At 52.9% G+C, this 18,797-nt stretch overlaps 1 protein-coding gene across 2 annotated transcripts in view; it reads left to right on the top strand.

The window, feature by feature from the left end:
- The window catches only part of HDAC7 (histone deacetylase 7), a 95,152-nt gene that overhangs the window by 14,467 nt on the left and 61,888 nt on the right, over positions 1 to 18,797 (top strand). The window lies entirely within an intron of this gene.

Raw genomic sequence — 18,797 nt, 5'->3', positions numbered from 1 at the left:
GCTCATCCAACCCAAATTTCATGTTCAGTTATCTCTGGAGTGTCCTGTCCAGGCTCTGTTCATCCAACCCAAAATTTGTGTGCTGGTGGTTTTGGGGTGTTCTGTGCAGCTCCCCCAGTCACAGCTGAATTTGGTGTTCAGGTGTCTCTGGGGTGTCCTGTCCAGACTCCGTTCATCCAACCCAAATTTTGTGTGCTGATGTTTCTGGGGTGTGCAGTCGAGGCTCCTTTGTCCAACCCAAATTTTGTGTTCAGGTGTCTCTGGGGCATCCTCTGCAAGCTCCTTTGTCCAACCCAAATTTCGTGTTCAGTTATCTCTGGGGTGTTCTGTGCTGGCTCTGTACATCCAACCCAAATTTTGTGTTCAGGTGTCTCTGAGGTGTTCTGTGCAGCTCCCCTTGTCCCACCCAAAATTTGTATTCAGATGTTTTTGGGGTGTCCTCTCCAAGCTCACTTTGTCCAAACTAAAATTTGTGTTCTGATGTTTCTGGGGTGTTCTGTCCAGGCTCTGCTCATCCAACCCAAATTTCATGTTCAGTTATCTCTGGAGTGTCCTGTCCAGGCTCTGTTCATCCAACCCAAATTTTGTGTGCTGGTGGTTTTGGGGTGTTCTGTGCAGCTCCCCCAGTCACAGCTGAATTTGGTGTTCAGGTGTCTCTGGGGTATCCTCTCCAAGCTCCCTTCATCCAACCCAAATTTTGTGTTCTGATGTTTCTGGGGTGTGCAGTCGAGGCTCCTTTGTCCAACCCAAATTTCGTGTTCATTTATCTCTGGGGTGTTCTGTGCTGGCTCTGTACATCCAACCCAAATTTTGTGTTCAGGTGTCTCTGAGGTGTTCTGTGCAGCTCCCCTTGTCCCACCCAAAATTTGTATTCAGATGTTTTTGGGGTGTCCTCTCCAAGCTCACCTTGTCCAAACTAAAATTTGTGTTCTGATGTTTTTGGGGTGTGCAGTCGAGGCTCCTTTGTCCAACCCAAATTTTGTGTTCAGTTATCTCTAGGGTGTCCTGTCCAGGCTCCGTTCATCCAACCCAAATTTTGTGTTCTGGTGGTTTTGGGGTGTTCTGTGCAGTTCCTCTCATCCCACCCAAATTTTGTGTGCTGATGTCTCTGGGGTGTCCTCTCCAAGCTCCTTTGTCCAACCCAAATTTGTTGTTCAGTTTTCTCCAGGGTGTCCTCTCCAGGTTCTGCTCATCCAACCCAAATTTTTTGTGCTGGTGGTTTTGGGGTGTTCTGTGCAACTCCCCCAGTCACAGCTGAATTTTGTGTGCTGATGTTTCTGAGGTGTCCTCTCCAAGCTCCTTTATCCAACCCAAATTTTGTGTTCTGAGTTTTCTGGGATGTTCTGTGCAGCTCCTCTCATCCCACCCTAATTTTGTTTTCAGGTGTCTCTGGGGTATCCTGTCCATCTCCCACAATCCAACTCAAATTTTCTGTTCTGAATTTTCTGAGGTGTTCTGTGCAGCTCCCCTTGTCCCACCTAAATTTTGTCTTCAGATGTTTCTGGAGTGTTCTGTCCAGGCTCCTTTGTCCGACCCAAATTTTATGTTCTGATATTTTTGGGGTGTCCTTTCCAGCTCCCCTTGTCCATCTTTTGTGCTCAGATGTTCCATGGGAGTCTCTTTATCCTCTCCTCACTTCCTGACTCTCTCTCTGTGGATGGGAAATTGCACCAAGACAGAGAAATGCAGCTCAGCTCGGGGAGGGACGCTGTGATGGAAGAATTTGTTGAGTTTTGTCCTATCTCAAAAGTGCTGAAACTGGTGAAAAAGCTCCCACACCCCCTCCTGGGAATTTCCAGCTAAACCCAACTGGTTTTGGTTCTCTGGGCTGTCAAAAAAACAGCTGAGCTCAGGCTTGGGGGGCCTGGCTTGGAGAGCAGGACGTGAACTGGAGGAGATGGAGTGGCAGAGCTGAATCCTGTGACCTGCAGAGCTCTGGGGACAGATTTGGAGTTTTGGGGGGGTTGGTTTGGTGTTTGGGGCACCTCAAGCCTTGATTTGAGGGTGGGGAGGGAAAGGGAGAAGAGGGAAGGACACAGCACAAGGATGGAGCCCGTGCTGGGATACTCAGGGAATTCCTTGACTGTGACAGGAAAATTTTCAATCCCAGGTTGAGAAAATGTTCTCGACAGCTGGGAACAGAATGGGAACCTGGTGGTGGCCAGAAATTAGTGCAAATTAGGATAAATCAGCCGAATTTCTCCTCTTTCATCCCCTCCTTGCTCCTTTTCCAAGTTCAGGAGAGGCAGCAGGGACCTGGAGGGGACTCTGGAGGTGGCCAGGGAGGTTGTGTCACACCTGGGGGGTGACAGCCCCCGATGCCAGCACGCCCAGCAGCTCAGAGCAGTGCCCAGAGCGTGCCAGATGTTTTAATTCCTTCCCCTGGTGTTGAGAAAAACGGAATTTTCCTGGTTGTTCTCCCTTTATCTGGCTGCAAACCCTCTGGGTTTTAAATAAAGGGAATTAAACAATTCCCAGTGACTTTTGTGAAGCTTCTGCGATGTTTTTTCAGTGAAACTCTTTGCTCTGAACTTCTCTAAAGAAAAAGGTGAGGAAGAGGAGGGAGGGGTTGATGTGCAGGCGTGATGAGCTCCCCTGGCTTTGCCATGTGAGAGCTGCTTTTGGGTTATATTAAAAAGGCAGAAATCCATAAAAACCTGATAAAATCCCTGCCCAGCCTGGTCTTGGACACTTCCAGGGATCCAGGGCAGCCACAGCTCACCACCCTCACAGGGAGGAATTTCTCCCAAATTTCTCTCTTGTGTGAATTCATTTCCATGTCCTGTCCCTCTCCTTGGGCTCTGCTTGCTGAGGGTGCAGAGAGGAACCCACCAGGATTTTCACCCCATCGGGGATGCCTTGGGGGTGGATTTGGCACCCCAAATATCAGGGAAACATTAATTAAAAGCTCATTAAGGGCCACCGAGTCCCGGCTGGAGCCGGGAGGGGGCGCGGGGCCACCCGGGCTCGGTGCAGAAACTTTGAGTCACTCGCTGGGTGTTTTGGAGCGAAATTCGGAGCCGCCGCGGCCCCTTCCCGGCCCATTGTTGTGGTTTGACAATCACATTTTCCTGTTTTTAAAGCAAATGTTTTTCTGTCCTCTGGGGACGTAACTGAAGCCCCGCGAGCGCAGCGGGGGAAGGGGCTCGGGGGGATCCGGAGCTGAGAGAGCTCGGGGGGATCCGGAATTGAGAAATCCTGGGGATCTGGAACTTGGAGACCCCGAGGGGATCTAGAGCTTGAGAGATCCCGGGGATCCGGAGCTGAGACAAGTCGGGGGGATCCCGATCTGGAGAGATCCCGGGGGATCCAGATCTTGAGAAATCCCGGGGATCCAGAGCTTGAGAGATCCCGGAGGGATTCAGACCTGGAGAAATCCTGGGGATCTGGAGCTGGAGAGATCCCTGGGGGCTCCAAACCTTGAGAGACCCTGGGGGGATCCAGACCTTGAGAAATCCCGGGAGAATCCGGAGCTGAGAGACCCCGGGGGGATCCAGAGCTGGAGAAATCCGGGGGATCCAGAGATGGAGAAATTCTGGGGATCCAAAACTGAGAGATCTCGTAGGGATCCAGACCTGGAGAGATCATGGGGGGATCCAGATCTTGAGAGATCCCGGGGATCTGGAGCTGGAGAGACCCCGGGGGGATCCAGAGTTTGAGAGATCCCGGAGGGATTCAGACCTTGAGAGATCCCGGGGGAATCTGGAGCTGAGAGATCCCGGGGGGATCCAGGCTGGAGAAATTCTGGGGGATCCAGAGATGGAGAAATTCTGGGGATCCAAAACTGAGAGACCCCGTAGGGATCCAGACCTGGAGAGATCCCGGGGGGATCCAGGCTGGAGAAGTCCCGGGGATCCGAGCTGGAGAGAGCCCGGGAATTGGGAGCTGAGAGACCCCGGAGGGATCCAGACCTTGAGAAATTCTGGTAATCCAGAGCTGGAGAGACCCCAGGGGGAATCCAGACCTTGAGAGATCACGGGGTCTCCAGACTGGAGAAATCCCGGGGATCCAAACCTCGAGAGATCCCAGGGGAATCTGCATCTTTAAAGATCCCTTGAGACTCTCGATCTTGAGAGACCCTGAGGGACTCCAAACCTTGAGAGACTCTGAGGGGCTCCAGACCTGAGAGACCCCAGGGGACTCCAGATCCTGAGAGATCCTGGGGGGATCCAGACCCTGAGAGACCCCAGGGGACTCCTGATCTTGAGAGACCCTGGGGGGATCCAGACCCAGAAAGACCCCGGGGGGCTCCAGACCTGGAGAGACCTCGAGGGGCTCCAGACCCTGAGTGATCCTGGGGGGCTCCAGAGTTTGAGAGACCCCAGGAGGCTCCAGATCCAGAGAGACTCCGGAGGGATCCAAACCCAGAAAGACCCTGGGGGGGCTCCAGACTTAGAGAGACCCAGGGGGATCCAAACCCTGAGAGACCCCAGGAGGCTCCAGATCCAGAGAGACCATGGGGGGCTCCAGAGCTTGTGAAATCCTGGGGGGTTCTGGAGCTGGAGAGACCCTGGGAGACTCCATGTCCAGAGAGACCCTGGAGGGATCCAAACCCAGAAAGAGCTTGGGGGGCTCCAGAGTTTGAGAGATCCTGGGGGGCTCCAAACCCAGAAAGACCCCAGAGGGTTCTGGATCTTGAGAGGCCCTGGAGGACTCCAGAGCTTGAGAGACCCCAGGAGGCTCCAGATCCAGAGAGACCCTGGAGGGATCCAAACCCAGAAAGACCCTGGGGGGGCTCCAGACTTAGAGAGACCCAGGGGGATCCAAACCCTGAGAGACCCCGGGGGGCTCCGGTTCTTGAGAGACCCTGGGGGGATCCAAACCCAGAAAGACCTTGGGGGGCTCCAGAGTTTGAGAGATCCTGGGGGGCTCCAAACCCTGAGAGACCCCAGGGGGTTCTGGATCTTGAGAGGCCCTGGAGGGCTCCAGAGCTTGAGGGACCCCAGAAGGCTCCAGATCCAGAGAGACCCTGAGGGGATCCAAACCCAGAAAGAGCTTGGGGGGTTCCAGACCTGGAAAGATCTCAGGGGGCTCCGAATCTTGAGAGACCCTGGGGGGATCCAGACCCTGAGAGACCATGGGGGCCTCCAAATCCAGAAAGACCCTGGGGATCTCCAGACCTGGAGAGATCTCAGGGGTCTCCAGACCCTGAGTGATCCCAGGGGGCTCTGGATCTTTAGAGACCATGGGGGGCTCCAAACCCAGAAAGACCCCAGAGGGTTCTGGATCTTGAGAGGCCCTGGAGGGCTCCAGAGCTTGAGAGACCCCAGGAGGCTCCAGATCCAGAGAGACCCTGGAGGGATCCAAACCCAGAAAGAGCTTGGGGGGCTCCAGACCTGGAGAGATCCTGGAGGGGATCCAAACCCTGAGAGACCCCGGGGGCTCTTGATCTTGAGAGACCCTGGGGGGATCCAAACCTTGAGAGACCCTGAGGGGCTCCAAACCCAGAAGACCCCGAGTTCTCCTGACCCAGGATAAGCCCCCCACCCCCTGGCATCGCCCCTTCCCTCCCATCCCTGCTCTCTTTGCGCAACGGTGGCAGCAGCGGGGTGAAGGAGGCAGAAGTGTGTTTATTTTTATTTTTTACTCTTTTTTTTTTTTTTTTTTTTGGTGTTTTTTAAAGTCGACGGTTCCTCTTTGCCGCGCTGCGGTTTCACGCCCGGCAGAAGGACATGGGGGTATTTTTGTAGGTTTTATTCAAGGAGTGTCTATTTAAAACAAACTTTTGGGCTGCTCAGCACATGTTACCCCTCAGTTCAAAGCAGAACACGGGGCTGGTGGGGAAATGGGATGGCTAGTGGGGAAATAGGATGGCTAGTGGCAAAATGGGGTGGCTACTGGCAGCCCCCAGAGCTATTTGGGATGTCTGAGGGTGCTGAAGCCCCCACAGGGGGTGGCATGAGCAGAGTGAGGCAAAACAAGGAGAAAACCAATTTATTATTGAAGTTCCTGCGTGCAGAGTGTTCCCAGATTTGCATTGAAACAGGAATAATTTGGTTTTTATTGAATGAAAAATCGAGAAGTTTGAATGCTGAGTGGCGGCTCTGCAGCCATGCAAGATTCAAGCCGGGTCTAAAATCCACCAGGAGTGGGCTAATGTTAGTCCAGCGTGGCCAGGACCTGCTCTGGCCCCGTTTCCTTCCCTGAGAGCCCCTGGGATGTGACAAAAACCCCTCCCCGTTTTCTGAGCGTCTCCTCCCGCGTTGCCCAACTCAGGGCGTGAGCTGCTCCTCTCCTTCCCTACATCAGCAAATTTAAAAAAAAAAAAAAAAAATAAAAAAAAGGCACCGAGAGCTCTTGTGGCCCAATCAGCAACTGGCCCATCCTGCTGTGCCTGGCAGGATCGGCAGCTCCCCAAAAAAAAAAAAAAAGAAAAAAAAAGGAAGGAAAAAGGAGAATGTGTGTGTGAATTCCTGCCTGGACACAAGGTGAACATCCAGGTGTTGTCCTGGTCACCTGTGGAGATGCTGGGGCTGCGGGTGGGGCTGGAATTTGGGCTCCAGGAGGGGCAGTTCTGTGCCAGGAGCTGTCTGGCTGCAGCCCAAATTCCCAGCTCCGCCAAGCTGGGCGCGCCTGGGACGCTGCAGGAGCCGGGTCCCTCCTCACCTGGCACAGGCAGCACCTGCAGGGGCCTCTCCTGCTCCAGGTGCAGCAGGAACGGGGAGATGGGAGGGGATTGAGGGGGGTTTGGAGCTCCTGGATGGTGGAAGAGGTGCCAGGGGGTGCCCCCATGGCCTCATCTCCCCCTGGCACATCCTCGTGTCTGCTGTGCTTTGGGAGGCCAGGCCAGCCCTGCAGAGCTCCCCAAGCTCAGCCTTGTCCTTTCCAGCCTCATCTTTGTCTTTTCCAGCCCTGCAGAGCTCCCCAAAGTCAGCCTTGTCCTTTCCAGCCTCATCTTTGTCTTTTCCAGCCCTTCAGAGCTCCCCAAACTCATCTTTGTCTTTCCCAGCCTCATTCTTGTCTTCCCCTGCCTCATCCTTGTTTTTTCCAGCTCTCAGGCCAGCCTTGCACACATCCACAGCCTCATCCTTGTCTTTTCCAGCCCTGCAGAGCTCTCCAAGCTCAGCCTTGTCCTTTCCCAGCTTCATCCTTGTCTTTCCATCCTCATCCTTGTCCTTTCCAGTCTCATCCTTGTCTTTTCCAGCTCTCAGGTCAGCCCTGCACACATCCACAGCCTCATCCTTGTTTTTTCCAGCCTCATCCTTGTCCTTTCCCAGCCTCATCCTTGTTTTCCCAGCCTCATTCTTGTTTTCCCACCCTCATCCTTTTCTTTCCCAGCCTCATCCTTGTCTTTCCAGCTTCATCCTTGTCCTTTCCCAGTCTCATCCTTGTTTTCCCAGTCCCATCCTTGTCCTTTCTAGCCCTGCACACCTCCACAGCCTCATCCTTGTTTTTCCATCCTCATCCTTGTCTTTCCCAACAACATCCTTGTTTTCCCAACCTCATCCTCATCTTCCCCAGCCTCATCCTTGTCTTTCCATCCTCATCCTTCTTTCCCAGCCCCATCCTCATCTTCCCCACCCTCATCCTTGTTTTCCCAACCCCATCCTTGTTTTCCCACCCTCATCCTCATCTTTCCCAGCCCCATCCTTGTTTTCCCATCCCCATCCTTGTTCTCCCAGCCCCATCCTTGTCCTTTCCCAACTCCCATCCTCATCTTCCCCAGCCTCATCCTCATCTTTCCCAGCCCCATCCCTGTCTTTCCCAGCCCCATCCTTGTCTTTCCCACCCTCATCCTTGTTCTCCCAGCCCCATCCTTGTCCTTTCCCAGCTCCCTGGCTCCCTGGATCAGCTCTGGCAAGCAGCAAAACACAGAAAATCTTTACTGAGACCCCACCACCTTTCCCCACTCATTTTTTCCCCCTCCCAGGCAATCTGAGACCTTCTCCTGCCTCTCACCCCCTCTCCCATCAGGGCTGAGCTCTTGGGCTGCTCTGGGAGCCTCCCCACTCACCCTGGGCTGGCTCTGGACGAGCCCAGGCAGCCCCGAGCGTTTTTTTCTCCTCCTCCGAGGGTTGCACAACGCGTGGGGGTGAAGCTCATCCATCTCCACGGATCCCAAATCACCCCTGGCTTTCCCAACCAGCGCTTCTGCAACATCCCCCTGGCCTGGCACGGCAGAGCCAAGGAGGAGGGACTCAGACAGGGGAGCAGGCTAAAAATACCGGCTATGCTTCCAAAATTAATCTCTTTTCAATGGTCTGAGTTGTTGAAATTCTCCAGTAATTCAGGATGAGCTCCTCACCTCAATCTCCTTCATCTCCTCTTTGCTGTTGGTTCCTCAGGTGGAATTTTTAAATTTTGTAAAAGGAGGGGTCAGGCTGCTCCTCCTTCTGCTTCTGTTTCAAAGTGGGATTGGGAAAAATTCACAGATTTCAAAGTGGAAAACTCTGGTTTTCCAGCCCATCCCAAATCCAATTTATTATTTTGTAGGAGGAAAACACCAGATTCCTGCAGGATGTGCTGGGGTGGATCCCCGTGGGTTGTGCTGTGATTTTTGGGGGTGCAGACCCTCGATGATCCCTGTTCCATTCCCACGATTCTGCACCAGGAATGTGCAGGAATGCTGAGCCCAGCTGATGAGCTGGAGCCTCTGGAATGATGGATTTAAGGGAATTCAGGGCTCTGGGCAGCAGGAAGAGCTCGATGAGGAGGATAAATCCCCTTTTTCCTGCTGCTGTGCAGTGTAAACCACAGACTGGTCCCCAGCACTCTCACCTCCGCTGGGCTCCACTCATTAATATCCAAATTTATGCAGAGTGGGGCCCGCTGGGACTCAGTTGTGAAGTTATTGACTGCTCTCAGAATGAACTGTTAGTCACAAAAACCTTGTCAGGGCCATTTGGGTGTTGAGGGGATCAGAGCTGAGACTTCTGTTCTGTTTTCCACATCGAGTGTAACCCTGGTAATTCTGAATTATTTAAAAAGTTGTTGCCACTGCTCTGGACTGAACTGCCAGGTGCTGTTTGAGGGTTGTGCCTCTCCTCAGGTGAGGTTTTTTTCCAGGTTTCAGTGTGGATCTGTGAGGATTTGGAGATGAAAAGGAAGGAAAAGCTGATTTTGGAGAGGACAGACACGAATTAAAGGGAAAGAGAAAACCCCAGAGGCGGGTGAGAGGCACCGTGAAACCTCCCAGCTTCAGCAGGTGCCCAAAATAACCCCTCTGCGAGCAGGGTTACCAATGTGAGCTCGGTGTGTAACTTCCCAGAGCTGTTTTGGTGACATAAAAACGAGCAAAATAACTCAGCAAAAGCACATCCCTGCCCACCCGTGTTTCGGTGCTGTCTCCCTGCACCCACTGACCCCAGAGACCCCGAGCTGGGCTCTGAAGTGATTTCTTCCTTGGAAAAGTGTAATTCAGTGCTGAAATTCCCCAAGGTAGTGTTTTTGGGCAGGATTTGGAGCCCCTGAGTGCAGGCACCTCCCTCCTCCGCTCTGAACTCGGGTTTGGTTTGTTCTTGGAGGTGCTCGGTTCACCCGGGCACTGCGTGGGGATGGTCCTGGAGTTCTGTGTTCTGCTCATCCCTTGGGATTATCCTGGAGTTCTGTGTTCTGCTCATCCCTTGGGATTATCCTGGAGTTCTCTGTCCTGGTCATCCCTTGGGATTATCCTGGAGTTCTGTGTTCTGCTCATCCCTCGGGATTATCCTGGAGTTCTGTGCTCTGGTCATCCCTTGGGATTATCCTGGAGTTCTGTGCTCTGCTCATCCCTCCGGATTATCCTGGAGTTCTGTGTTCTGCTCATCCCTCCGGATTATCCTGCAGTTCTGTGTTCTGCTCATCCCTTGGGATTATCCTGGAGTTCTGTGTTCTGGTCATCCCTCGGGATTATCCTGCAGTTCTGTGTCCTGTTCAGTTCATCCCTCGGGATGTTCCTGCAGTTCTGTGTTCTGGTCATCCCTCGGGATGTTCCCTCTGTCCTGTGCTCAGCTCATCCCTGGGGATTTTCCTGCAGTTCTGTGTTCTGCTCATCCCTCGGGATCTTCCTGTCCTATGTCCCGCTCATCCCGTGGGATATTCCCACTCTCCTGTGCTCAACTCATCCCTCGGGATGTTCCCTCTGTCCTGTCCTGTGCTCAGCTCATCCCTGGGATGTTCCTGTCCTGTGTTCTGCTCATCCCTGGGGATGTTCCTGCAGTTCTGTTTCCTGCTCATCCCTCGGGATGTTCCCACTCTCCTGTGTCCTGCTCATCCCTGGGGATGTTCCTGCAGTTCTGTGCCCTGCTCATCCCTTGGGATTATCCTGGAGTTCTGTGCTCAGCTCTGCTCATCCTTCGGGATGTTCCTGTCCTGTGTTCTGCTCATCCCTGGGATGTTCCTGTTCTGTGTCCTGCTCATCCCTCGGGATATTCCCACTCTCCTGTGCTCAGCTCTGCTCATCCCTCGGGATGTTCCCGTTCTGTGTTCTGTTCAGTTCATCCCTCAGGATATTCCTGCAGTTCTGTGCCCTGCTCAGCTCATCCCTGGGGATATTCCCTCTGTCCTGTGCTCAGCTCATCCCTCGGGATGTCCCCGTTCTGTGCTCAGCTCATCCTTCGGGATGCTTCCACTCTCCTGTGTTCTGCTCATCCCTCGGGATGTTCCTGCAGTTCTGTGCTCAGCTCAGCTCATCCCTCGGGATGTTCCCGTTCTCCTGTGCTCAGCTCATCCCTCGGGATGTTCCCTCTGTCCTGTCCTATGTCCTGCTCATCCCTCGGGATATTCCCACTCTCCTGTGCCCTGCTCATCCCTCGGGATGTTCCCTCTGTCCTGTGCTCTGCTCATTCTTCGGGATGTTCCCGTTCTCCTGTGCCCTGCTCATCCCTCGGGATATTCCCACTCTCCTGTGCCCTGCTCATCCCTCAGGATGTTCCCGTTCTGTGCTCAGCTCATCCCTCGGGATGTTCCTGTCCTGTTCAGCTCATCCCTCGGGATGTTCCCGTTCTCCTGTGCTCAGCTCATCCTGTGTGATGTCCCCTCTGTCCTGTGCTCTGCTCATCCTTCGGGATTTTCCTGCTGTGTTCTGCTCATCCCTCGGGATATTCCCACTCTCCTGTGCCCTGCTCACCCCTCAGGACGTTCCCACTCTCCTTCCCCCGCCCATCCCTGCTGTCCCCGCGGTTGGAGCTGCCTCGTCCCGGTCCCCCCGCGGCAATGAGGGATCCCGGGCAGGGATCGGGACCCCGGGAACGGCTCCAGCTTCGGTGGCTCCGCCATCACCCAGGATAAACGGGCTGGGGCTCAAATTTGTCCCCCAGCCACCAGCACAGCCCCGATTCTCTCGCCACTGGAAGCCGCCTCTCCCCGTCCCTCGCGTCGCGCAGCTCTGACCCGGAACGCGCCGCCCGCCCCCGGCCCGTCCGGTCCCGGCTCGTCCCGAGGGCGGAGCGGCACCGCCCGCAGCTCCCTCCGGGGCCGCCCCGCTCCTCTCCCTCCGCCCGGGCCCGCCCGGTTCCGGAGCGGCGGCGCAGGTGGAGCCGGAGCCCGCGGAGTCCCCGCGCGGCCCGGCCGGGGCCACCCCCGCTCCAACACCCCCGGGCCAGGAACGATCCGGGATCGCCGCGGGGTGCGCCGCCAGCACGAGGTAGGAAGAGGGACACGGGGACACCGGGACAAGGGGACACCCGGACAGACACCCGGACAGACACCCGGACAGACACCGGGACACGGGGACACCGGGACGGACACCGGGACAGACAGCGGGACAGGCACCGGGACAGGCACCGGGACAGACACTGGGACAGACACTGGGAGAGACACTGGGACAGACACCGGGACAGACACTGGGACACGGGGACACCCGGACAGACACCAGGACAGGCACCGGGACACGGGGACACCCGGACAGACACCAGGACAGACACCGGGACAGACACCGGGACAGACAGCGGGACAAGGGGACACTGGGACAGACACCGGGACAGACACCGGGACAAGGGGACACCGGGACAGACACCGGGACAGACACCGGGACAGACACCGGGACAGAAACCGGGACGGACACCGGGACAGACACCGGGACAAGGGGACACCGGGACAGACACCGGGACAGACACCGGGACAGACACCCGAACAGACACCGGGACACGGGGACACCCGGACAGACACCGGGAATGACACCAGGACAGGCACCGGGACACCCGGACAGACACCGGGACAAGGGGACACCGGGACAAGGGGACACCGGGACAGATACCGGGACAGACACCGGGACAGACAGCGGGACACGGGGACACCCGGACAGACACTGGGACACGGGGACACCTGGACAGACACCAGGACAGACACCGGGACAGGCACTGGGACAGGCAGCGGGACAGACACCGGGACAGACACCGGGACAGACAGCGGGACAGACACCGGGACAAGGGAAAACCGGGACAGACACCGGGACAGACACCGGGACAGACACCGGGACAGGCACCGGGACTGACACCCGGACAGACACGGGGACAGACACCGGGACAGGCAGCGGGACAGGCACCGGGACAAGGGAAAACCGGGACAGACACCGGGACAGACACCCGGACAGACATCGGGACAGGCACCGGGACAGACAGCGGGACGGACACCGGGACAGACACTGGGACAGACACCAGGACAGACTCCAGGACAGACACCCGGACAGACACCGGGACAAGGGGTCACCAGGGCCAGCCGCGGATCTGTCGGGTTGTGATGTCCCCTCTCCTCGTCCCATTCCCCGCCGCTCCGAGGGGCTCCGCTTGTGACTCCATTTCTAGGGGGGGTTTACCCCATTTCTAGGGACTGTGACCCCATTTCGAGGGGCTGTGACCCCATTTCTAGGGGCTGTGACCCCATTTCTAGGGGATTTAACCCCATTTCTAGGGATGTGACCCCATTTCTAGGGGTTGTGACCCCATTTCGAGGGGATGTGGCCTCATTTCTAGGGGATTTAACCCCATTTCGGGGGGCTGTGACCCCATTTCGAGGGGATGTGACCCTATTTCGAGGGGATGTGACCCCATTTTTAGGGGGATTTACCCCATTTCGAGGGGCTGTGACCCCATTTCGAGGGGCTGTGACCCCATTTCGAGGGACTGGCGGGGATGTCAGCCCCGGGATCGGGGGGTGGCGACCCCCAGAGCAGCCGATCCCTGCCCGGAGGAGCCCCCAGCCCCACGGAACGTGCTCGTGGGGCTCAGCTCGGACCGAGCCCGGCTCACCGGGTCCAGCGAGGCCCTCGTGGCTTCCTCGGAGAGCTCCGATGTGGCAAAGCCGAGCCTGTGGTTTGCTGGAATGTTTTTGTGCTAATCCGGTCGCCTTTCCCTTCGGAAGGAGCGGCAGCGCTGCTGGGTTTGTGCGTTCGGTGCCAGGGAACCTCTGTCTCTCCAAATGCTTTGTGGGAGAAGGATGTGCATCGAGAAAAGAGCTGTGGGTACCCCAAAAACCTGGGAAAAGCGTTGTGGGTACCCCAAATCCATGGGGAAAGAGTTGTGGGTGCCCCAAATCCATGGGAAAGGAGCTGTGGGTACCCCAAATCCATGAGAAAAGAGCTGAGGATACCCCAAATCCATGAGAAAGGAACTGTGGGTGCCCCAAATTTATGGAAAAAGTGCTGTGGGTACCCCAAATCACTGAGAAAAGTGCTGTGGATATCCCAAATCCGTGGGAAAAGAGCTGTGGGTACCCTAAATCCACGGGAAAAGGGTTGTGGGTACCCCAAATCCATGGGAAAGGAGCTGTGGGTGCCCCAAATTCTTGGGAAAGGAGCTGTGGATGCCCCAAATCCATGAGAAAAGAGCTGAGGATGCCCCAAATCCATGGAAAAAGAGTTGTGGGTGCCCCAAAAACCTGTGAAAAGGAGCTGTGGGTACCCTAAATCCATGGGAAAAGAGTTGTGGATACCCCAAATCCATGGGAAAAGAACTGTGGGTGCCCCAAATCCATGGGAAAGGAGCTGTGGGTGCCCCAAATCTATGGAAAAAGAGCTGTGGATGCCCAAAATCACTGGGAAAAGAGCTGTGGATATCCCAAATCTATGGAGAAAGAGCTGTGGATGTGAAAAATCCCTGTGGAAAGGAACCGTGGATGCCCCAAAGCCCCCAGATCCATCCCCCAGCGCACCCCACAGCCCCGTGCACCACCCAAGCTTTGCCCAGCGCTCCCAATCCCTACAAAAGCACTCCCAAAAATCACCTTCCCACCCCCTTTTTCGACACTATTTTGATGGGAAGTTGGGAGATTCCTGCAGAGGAGCTGCGGGGTGGATCGGGCAGGGCGGACCAGGATTCACTCACGGGACAGGGAGTGGCCAGAGCGTTTTGGATTCTGTTTTTTTTCCCCAAGGGATGAGCTGTGAGCGGTGCTGCCCCGCGTTTGTTCCAGCAGGCAGAGCAGGGTGGGGAGCGCGGGCCCCGCTCCGAGGGTCTGGATGCAAAAAAAAAGCTCCGAGCAGATGTTTGCAGATTTTTCCAGGCTGAAATCTCAGCTTTTTCCTCAGGAGATCTCAGGCTCTTCCTGCTTTTTGCAGCGAGGATTTTTCAGCAATGCCTGATGTGAGCACAAAAACGGGGCTGGGGGTGACACTGGGGTGACACCTGTCCTTTGGAAAGGGACAGGTCCCGATGTCAGGGGGTGAATCCCACCCTGTGACAGAAATCTCAGAGCTTTTCCTCAGGAGATCTCAGGTTCTTCCTGCTTTTTGCAGGGAGGATTTTTCAGAAATTCCTGATGTGAGCAGGAAAACGGGGCTGGGGGTGGCACTGGGGTCACACCTGTCCTTTGGAAAGGGATAGGTCCCGATGTCAGGGGGTGAATCCCACCCTGTGACAGAAATCTCAGCATTTCCTCAGGAGATCTCAGGCTCTTCCTGCTTTTTTCAGATAGAATTTTTCAGCAATTCCTGATGAGAGCAGGAAACCGGGGCTGGGGGTGACACTGGGGTGACACTGGGGTCACACCTGTCCTTTGGAAAGGGACAGTTCTTGGTGTCAGGGAGTGAATCCCACCCTGTGACAGAAATCTCAGCTTTTCCTCAGGAGATCTCGGGCTCTTCCTGCTTTTTGCAGCGAGGATTTTTAGCAATTCCTGATGTGAGCACCATAAACGGGGCTGGGGGTGACACAGGTCCCTTTGGAAAGGGACAGGTCCCGGTGTCAGGGTTGTTCCAAGGGTGAATCCCACCCTGTGACAGAAATCTCAGCTTTTCCTCAGGAGATCGCAGGCTCTTCCTGCTTTTTGCAGATAGAATTTTTCAACAATTCCTGATGTGAGCAGGAAATGAGAGGAGGAAAACGGGGCTGGGGTGGCACTGGGGTGGCACTGGGGTCACACCTGTCCTTTGGAAAGGGACAGTTCTTGGTGTCAGGGAGTGAATCCCACCCTGTGACAGAAATCTCAGCTTTTCCTCAGGAGATCTCAGGCTCTTCCTGCTTTTTGCAGCGTGGATTTTTAGCAATTCCTGATGTGAGCATGAAAATGGGGCTGGGGTGGCACTGGGGTCACACCTGTCCCGTGCAGGTCCCTTTGGAAAGGGACAGGTCTCGGTGTCAGGGGTGAATCCCACCCTGTGACAGAAATCTCAGAGCTTTTCCTCAGGAGATCTCAGGTTTTTCCTGCTTTTTGCAGTGAGGATTTTTCAGAAATTCCTGATTTGAGCAGGAAACCGGGGCTGGGGGTGACACTGGGGTGACATCTGTCCTTTAGAAAGGGACAGGTCCCGATGTCAGGGACACCCAGCACGGATTCAGGTGCCACACCAGATCGTGTCTTTTCCTGCCGTTCTTCACTGGGAACCTCCCCGGGGCAGGGAGAGGCTCGGGCTGGGCGCTCTGAGCTGGCTGGGGCGTTTCAGCATCACCAAAGTGAGAAAATCCCGAGTCCTCCTGCGAGTTCGGGGCTGGGTTTGTGCTGGGAGTCACCCGCGGTTTGTGTGTTCTCATTTTTTTAAGTGCATAAAATATTGTTGGTTTTTCGTAAGTATGAAAATAAATAAATAAATTTTAAATAAATTAAAATATTAAAATTAAAATAAATAAATTTAACATTATGTGTAATGTTAAAGTAACTTTGCTATAGAAATGTAAGTTCTTTTCTATAGAAATATAAGTTCTTTTTTATATAAGTATTAGTTATTTTCTATAGAAATACAAGTTCTTTTCTATAGAAATGTAAGTTATTTTCTATAGAAATACAAGTTCTTTTCTATAGGAATATAAATTCTTTTCTATAGAAATATAAGTTCTTTTCTATAGAAATATAAGTTCTTTTTAATATAAGTATTAGTTATTTTCTATAGAAATACAAGTTCTTTTCTATAGAAATGTAAGTTATTTTCTATAGAAATATAAATTCTTTTCTATATAAGCTTTTCTATAGAAATATAAGTTCTTTTCTATAGAAATATAAATTCTTTTCTATAGAAATACAAGTTCTTTTCTATATAAGCTCTTTTCTATAGAAATATAAATTCTTTTCTATAGAAATATAAGTTCTTTTCTTCTAATAGCAAAAATGAAACATAAGTTTTTTAGAAATAATGTGCTAAAACTACCTACCTAATTCAAATAATGACCCATAAACGTGTCATAAAAACCTACAACTAACACAATAATTATCAGCACTCACCAATTATAAAAAAGCCAAAACCACCACCCAAATTAAAAAATAATAATTATAAAAAAATTAAAACCACAAGCCACAAAACAGACTCTAAAAAAAAAAACCCCAAAAAATAACCATACTAAATAATTCCCAAAAATTTTTACTGTACAAAAAAAAAGTATAAATATACAAGTTAATGTATTGTAAATTGCATTTAGAAGAAACAAAACAACTTGCCAAGCACCCAAATTTTTTTAACCCTTTATCTACATCTCCTTTTCTCTTTTTATTAAACCTTTTACATTTCACCAAAATATTTTTCACCGAGTCAAGGCCCAGCTTCCACCAGGGCCCAAAATCCTCGGAGGTTTTGGGGGTGTGAGTGGCTTTGATGCCAATAAAGTTTCTCCACACTAGGGCAGGAACAATTCTGGAAGAAAAATGAAAGAAAGAAAGAAAAATGAGATTTTTCAAGGAGACTTCGTGTGTTTGGAGATTTTCAGATTTTCGGGATTTTGGGACAACCATGGCAATGTCATTTCCAGTTTGGGAAATGCTGCAATCGTGGATTTAACAGCTGGGAGCTTGGGGAGGGGAAAAAACAAACAAGTGTGGTGGTAAAGCTCGGAAATGAGAGCTCTGAATCTGCTGGCCCATCGAGGCCGGGTTGTTCTGAGCTGATTTCTGGTTTTTTTTTTTTGATCTCCATCCAGCCGCGGGAGGGAGGTGAGGCAGGGCTGCAGTGGTTGTGTCTCATCGCCTTGCTATGCTGCCCCCAGGGTAGGAATGTGTCCGGGCTCTGCCGGCTCTCCTCGTGCGAAAAAAAAAATTAAAAAAATGTTTTGTTTGAAAATAAAATTAAAAGGATCTCTGGAAGGATCTGTGATGAAAGGAGGATCTCTGGAAGGAGGATTCTGATGCAGGCAGGATTTCTGGAAGGAGGATTCTGATTGAAGGAGGATCTCAGATGAAGGGAGGACCTCTGGAAGGATTTCTGATGGAAGGAGGATCTCTGGAAGTATCTCTAGAAGGAGGATTCTGATGAAGGGAGGATCTCTGATGGAAGGCTGATCTCTGATGCAGGGAGAATCTCTGATGCAGGGAGGATTTCTGGAAGGAGGATTGTGATTGAAGGAGGATCTCAGATGAAGGGAGGATTTCTGATGAAGGGAGGATCTGTGATGGAAGGAGGATTTCTGGAAGGAGGATTCTGATGGAAGTAGGATCTTTGATGCAGGCAGGATTCCTGGAAGGATCTCTGATGCAGGGAGGGTCTCTGGAAGGATTTTTGATACAGGGAGGATCTCTGATGGAAGGAGGATCTCTGGAAGGAGGATTCTGATGAAGGGAGGATTTCTGGAGGGATTTCTCATGCAGGGAGGATCTGTGACTGAAGGCTGATCTCTGATTGAAGGCTGATCTCAGATGCAGGGAGGATTTCTGATGCAGGAAGGGTCTCAGATGGAAGGAGGATTTCTGGAAGGAGGATCTCTGGAAGGAGGATTCTGATTGAAGGGATGATCTCTGATGCAGGGAGGATCTGACTGAGGATCTCTGATGCAGGCAGGATTTCTGGAAGGATTTTTGATACAGGGAGGATCTCTGATGGAAGGAGGATCTCTGGAAGGAGGATTCTGATGCAGGGAGGATCTGTGATTGAAGGCTGATCTCTGATGGAAGGAGGATTTCTGGAAGGAGGATCTCAGATGAAGAGAGGATTTCTGGAAGGAGAATTCTGATTGAAGAGAGGATTTCTGGAAGGAGAATTCTGATGGAAGGAGGATCTCAGATGCAGGAAGGATCTGTGATGGAGGGAGGATTCTGATTGAAGGAGGATCTCAGATGAAGGGAGGACCTCTGGAAAGTTTTCTGATGGAAGGAGGATCTGTGATGCAGGGAGGATTTCTGGAAGCATCTCTGATGCAGAGAGGATCTCACATGGAGGGAGGATCTCTGGAAGGGTCTCTGGAAGGAGGATTCTGATTGAAGGCTGATCTCTGATGAAGGGAGGATCTCTGGAAGGATTCCTGGTACAGGGAGGATCTCAGATGGAAGGAGAGTTCTGATTGAAGGAGGATCTGTGATGCAGGGAGGATCTGAGACTGAAGGCTGATCTCAGATGAAGGGAGGATCTCAGATGGAGGGAGGATCTCAGATGGAAGGAGGATTTATGGAAGGAGGATTCTGATTGCAGGCTGATCTCAGACAAAGGGAGGATCTCTCTTCGAGGGAGGGCAGAGCTGTTGATGCTG

This window comes from Catharus ustulatus, chromosome 31, assembly GCF_009819885.2.
Source record: "Catharus ustulatus isolate bCatUst1 chromosome 31, bCatUst1.pri.v2, whole genome shotgun sequence".
NCBI lineage: Eukaryota > Metazoa > Chordata > Aves > Passeriformes > Turdidae > Catharus > Catharus ustulatus.
Note: the sequence above shows the minus strand (reverse complement) of the source record. Positions and strands in the feature narration are given on the sequence as shown.